Genomic DNA, 6288 nt, shown 5'->3' with positions numbered 1-6288 from the left:
CAGGATACTCGGTTTACATAAAACAGTACTCGCAAATAATCCAAAAGTGTTATGTCACGGGGTTCACGTTAAAGGGAAATGTGCTTTCGGCAGTTTGCAAACATATTTTGTTAAGGCAGCGCTAGACTTATAATCATATCAATCATATCAGTAGTAGTGTACTCGTGTGGTGATTAATAAGTGGAAAGGAATGTGCAGGCTACAATGAATTTGTTCCCTACAAAGTATTGTGGAACAGGATGACCAGACAGGGAGGATATCTCAAGGCCGGTGAAGAACAACTCGTCTTTGTGGTCCAGACACCTGTGCTGAGCAGGGGAAAAACCCAAACCAGGAGGAGACGACCATCGACCATCGACCAATCACCACACAATATTTTGCATGCTTGAATATTCATATTGTGTTTCTTTAAAACTGGGCAACCCGGAAGAATGTGTTGTCTCTTGATGGTCACAAGAACACACCAATCTTAGTGTGAGGGACCCGGGGGACCCAGGCGCCTGTATTAGTTTGCTTTGTCAGGATTAAACAATTGGTAAATTCGGCCTAATTGATTTATTGGTCTTCTCTTTGACAGAACGAACTCGCAAAATTGTTAGGTGTACCAGTGTGTGGATTAGGACGTAACGATTCATGTGTTAAGTGTTGATCATAATTTGGAGTCAGATCAATAGCTAAAATCCGTAGCCTAACAACGTTAAGAGTAACACACCAAGAAAGCAGACAAGCGTGAGGTATGTCCGAATGAACCTTTTAGCAGTGACACGGGTGACAAAGAGGAAGATTCCGCTCATTCTTGTTAGCCTTAGTTACACGCCATTGCGTCTTTTCACTGACAACGTTAAAAGGACTTCTGACACCTCGCTGGTTTATCAAACTGAATTACTGCTGTTGTTTGCCCTGTTAGCCACCCTTGACAAACAACATTCCTGTGGTTCAAAGTTTTTACCCAAGAGGTCAATTCCAGCCAAACTCATAAAATATTCTCTAAAAAGCTCTTTGCACAAGATTGCATCAATTTAATATTATAAAAAATAAAATTTTATGTACAGGGGTCGAATTACAAATATGGTCATAATTTAGACTTGGCTAATATTTTCAAATTTTTGCTATTTTCTCTTCAACCCTGAAAATAACAAGAGTCGGCTTTATGTGGTAGCCTGTGAGTGAGTATGTTTGTTAAAAAGTGAAGAAAAAAAACTGAAGAACCCGCTAAGTCAATCTCGAATGTCGTCATGGATTGTGATTGCGGCAAGCTAGCATAGTTAGCGAGTCACGCTATTCGGTGTAAACAAACTCTAGTGTTTGGTTGTCCTGCAAGACAACCGAAGCCATTACTGGCCACCACAATGACGCAAGGCCTCTGATCATTAAATATCGCCTTCATCCAGCATAATTTAAGGAAAAAGCCTTCCACCGTGATTCTCTGGCTTTCTCCTAGGAGATCTTTCTTTGTGGTTTTGGGGTTGGAGAGTGCTCGCTAGGCGTTTGTTGAGGCCCACTCTTTTGGCTCGCCCAGCCTTCTTCCCCCTCACTTCCTTTGTCAGGAACCACTTTTCACATTTGTATAAGCAAAAGCTATCCCAAAGCGGTTGCTGAAGGTTAGCAAAGGAAGGTTAAACATGGGAAGCCCAAATGGATGGACCCCAGCAGAGCAGAAGAACCTGACCCAGTTCTACAAAACCAGTGTGGTTTGTAGGAATGGTCGAAGTCCAGTTTTCCTCACACACACAATTAACTTAAACACAAAGGCTCGCCATACCACAACAATGCAAGTCTATTTCCTTACATGTCATGACTCAACAAGAATGGTAGAGAAAGTTCTTGTGCCTTACAGATGACCAGATAGTTCATGAAAGAAGCTTTGCGTGACAGATAAGGAACAAACGTACTGTTGAAAGGGAACATTTATGACCACTCCGTGTGTGTGTGTGTGTGTGTGTGTGTGGGAGGAGGAGGTCTTTGTTGATAACAGCGATGAATGATGCTTTTGAAGTTATGGACGGAACCGAGGAGTTAGACTCGCTGGATGGAGAGGAACGCTGGATGTTTACGGGGTTTTCCAGTGCCTCTCAGACGTGAATCACAGTCCCTGGGAATGGGAGTTGGAGAGAGAGCAAGACAATGTTTCTGCGGTTGGCTATGAATCATTAAAAGGAGGAATTTCTCACTCTTTGTTGGAGCTGTTGCACAAACGCACAGAAGGAACCTGCTGAGAGCGCAACTGGTTTTGGTTTTTCAATTTCACTTTTCTGTGTGTGGCAACACACTGACTTAGTGCTTAGCGTGTCTACTTTACAGTTCTAATATTCAGGGTTTGAATTATTTAATTTAAACTCACGGAAAAAGCCAACATGTGTGATACTGAAAGATTAACAATTTGTGTTACTTGAAATGTACATGGAGAAAAAAATATATATATTTTTTCTTCAGGTCTTCAGGGTGTCTCATTTGTCAATTAGGGGTACATTACAGCCAGTATTCATAAAAACATACTCCCCAAAAAACCTCTTAGAAACTTAATTCGCAGCCGGATGGGTTTGATTGACAGACTGTCACCACCACTACACAGTAATATGTCACATTTAACATTTGCAAAGCAGGAAAGGGTCAGGATAGAAGTACAAAGTGGCAAGAAGTCATGAAACATGATTCACTGTGCTCCAGGAGAAACTACAGGGTTTGCTCGTGCGTGAAACAATATCACATTTGCACCATTTGAAAGCCTTGGGGAAGAATTGTCACGTTAGCATACATGAAGTTAGAAAATACAGAATGTTAAAATTCCTTTTAAACTAGATATTTGTACAAGTATTTCTTTCTTTTTTTTAACTTTATGGGATGTACAACTGCATCCCAGACTGGATTGGGTATTTTTTCAATTTATTTTCTTTTAATCTTGAGCTAAATGATTAATGAACACGTAAGCATGACAGCGTCCCACAATTATTATTATTTTTTTTTAACTTTACTTTAGACGAGTGACTGTTAATCAACTGAAGCCAAATGTCTGACTTACCTGTTTGGACACGTGCACAACTTGCCCCTATTTAGGGCATTATGAAGTCATGTGCCCAGGTGTTGTAGACAAGCGTTGAGGTAACTCTATAAACACTCGCTAATCATAGTTATTTTGTTTCTGCTGGAGGTGCTTGTCAAGTTTAGAAAGACACCTGTACGTTTTATAAACTAAGGATGGAGTCAAAGCCATCTTAATTTAAATATGTCCACAAATAAAAAATACATGCGTTTGTGTAGCAGGGTGTATTTGTCATAAAAAATAGACTTATCACTTATGCATTTTCAATCTGTCAGTGTGTGTTTACTACTTGTTGGGATGCGTGCACTGTGGGTGTTCACATCTCGTATGAGTAACACAGACAGACATAAAAAGCGTGACACACCACCTCACCTGGACAACTGTCTGGTTTTACATTCTGAAGATCATCTAAATATGGCACACTATAGACACATTAAGACTAACGCAAAGATTTTCGTTTAAAGACATTTGAGTTTATTGTGATATGAGGCAAATAAAAGCATTTTTAAAAATGTCATCATAGTGGCAGATACGTTCAATTTATTCATTCACCTTCCGGACTGCTTATCTTGATTTTTATATCTCAAAAACCAGTCATGATTTTATATGCACTGTATGTACTTGCAAGCATGTGCGTCTGTGCCAACAGGAAACCCCAAAGTAGTAATAACTCACAGCTCCAGTGATGGCCACGGCAAAAATGCCATTCTGCAGCGAGGTGCCGCTCACAGCTACAGCAGGACCGTTCAACTGCCACCTTGTTGAGTCTTTATCTCCATCCGCCTGGTCTAGCGCATATGTGTCCATGTGGTCACACATGCCAGTGGTAAAAGATAAATTCAAGGATGCAGTCACAAGTTGCGCTGAAAGATGTAGGCCAGATATACATGACACATTTTCAACTGATAGAAAATTTTCTCATTTTGGAAGGAAGTGGACTTTTTTTTTTCTTCTATAAAAACTGTTATCATCAATGTTATCTACAAGTCCTGTGTAAATGGAGATGCACAAGCCTATCAAGTGTCCACAGTCGGGTCTCATTTACCAAGTGTACACTTGTCGATCAAGTGCATATTATTGAAATGAATAAAAAAAATTCTACACGCTGCTCTTTAAGGGCACATAGCACTGCTCCAAAGGTGTGTCATAGAAACATCCCAGACAAGGCCAAAACATTTCATATCTTTTCTTTGTCTTATCAACAAGACTGGAGAAAGATAAAACCCTGCGCTGCAAACCAAACAACAACACTGGCTAGACGGGAGATAAAAATCACAAACATGGAAATTATTTTCTAAAAAAAAAAAAAAAGCCATGCCTACAAGTTCACACAAATGGGGATTTTTTTTATGACTTAAAATTAAACTACCAAACACACACACAAAACTGCATGATTGAGTGGTATAAGATTTATATTTATATGGAAATAATTGATTTGTGATCAATCTGAATCAACATTGTAAAAGCTCATGCAAGTGGATTTCCATTGAAATCAGTTTGCAGCTTCGGTATGACTGGAAAACTAAATGATTGCCTTTTAGCCATCATCTCCATCTTGGAATGATTATTGGTTTCGTACAACCTAAAAATAAATGTAATAACTTTTAGATCTGTAACATTCAGATTTTTTTTTGTAATGCAAAGATGGAGGATCGATGGAGAGACTAAACTCCAAACCTTGTAAATGGATCTCATCTGGAATGTGACATGTGGCTTGGGTATGATCCGCGGACAGATTGCATAACTTTTGATTGTGACTTGTCAAACCACTCCAGACAATAAATAAATCCAAACTTGACGTCTGTGTGCTCTGCACTCAACCGAGTGCCACCCCGGGTTTATACTTGCGTGTGGAATTTCCGGAATATAGTAAAATGACACTGCAGCAAAAACATACAATTACAAAAGTAAATCCTCCTGGAACGTTAGCGACATAGCGCATGATTATGCACACGTCTCATACACCTCAATTTTCCATTGCGTTTGCATCATTTTAAAAATCTGTAAACTCGCCATACTCCAGTTCCTGCCTCATAGCTCCTCAGACTGCCAGCAGCACTGATAAAACTGTTTAGACTGCCTAAAACAAAAAAACGCCTGTGTTGTGTTTTGGTCACAAAACAGAGCAACGGGTGTTAGTTGGTCCATTTTTTTGGGGGGGGGACGAGGATGGAGTGCGCCAAGACACGTAGAAACGAGCCACACGTCATTGTTGTAGCAACAACAAGGAGATAAGATGTGAACAGGCTGAAAATCAAACATGGCGGAGATTATATATACCATACATGGAATTACCGTACTCGATTATGGGTTGGTGGTCATTATGTAATCTCTGACTCATGTTCTTTACCTGCTTCCAGAGAGCAAGCGACCCGCAACCTAGTAAATCTCTCAATTATTCTGACGTGACACGTCAAGAAGGCCCGCCTCGCAGATTCATGTCCCCCCCGTCCCAAACCAATAACCACAAGTGACTGACAGACTGTGCCAAACTGCATTTAAAAAGGGATAAACTGCTCTTAAGAAATCTTGAATGGAAACATAAGCAGTGGAACATCTGCGTTAGGGTTGGCAGGTGGGATAGCGTTGTTGGGTTTCGAAGTTTACTCATCAAGCATTTTTTTTCAACATTGATTCAATTAGCCTGAATTAAACTGGCCAATGTGTGACTTTTTTTTTGTAGGCCATTTCTTGCTCAGATGGATTTGGAGGGGCGGGGTTTGTAAGGTGGTTACTGAACCGAATAAACACGTTAATTGAAGTTAAACCACAAAAAAAAGTCTCAGCCACATGATTGCATCCAGCTCATACTTTCATGTAAATGTATTATGTAAGCAAATGCCGGACAAGTATGTAAGTGAGATTAATGAACTGTGCGTCAGCACGGCACTCTGGACGAATGCTTGCACACAAAAACATTTTATGTCTGATGCTGCGATAAAGTTACCAAAGTGGACATAGATTTATCTCCATAGAGCCTATTTCATTTAATGACCCTTGACTTTTAAAAATGCAGAAATTTAGAAAAAAAAATCTTGTGTTATGTTAAAAGACCTGCCCAGATGTGTTGCCAAGATAGCTGCTGAGTGGAAAGACCTGCCAAGAAGTTTGTTATCTATGGACAATTTGAAAGCCTCAGGAAGTGGTGGACATGGCAACGGATCATTCATACCGTGTAGGAAATCCAATATTCAAATATTTCTAACAAAACAAATATCACTATAAAAACCAGCTGTCATATTCTCATA

Source organism: Syngnathus acus, chromosome 1 (genome assembly GCF_901709675.1).
Source record: "Syngnathus acus chromosome 1, fSynAcu1.2, whole genome shotgun sequence".
In the NCBI taxonomy this organism is placed as follows: domain Eukaryota; kingdom Metazoa; phylum Chordata; class Actinopteri; order Syngnathiformes; family Syngnathidae; genus Syngnathus; species Syngnathus acus.
This window is presented reverse-complemented; position numbering follows the sequence as displayed.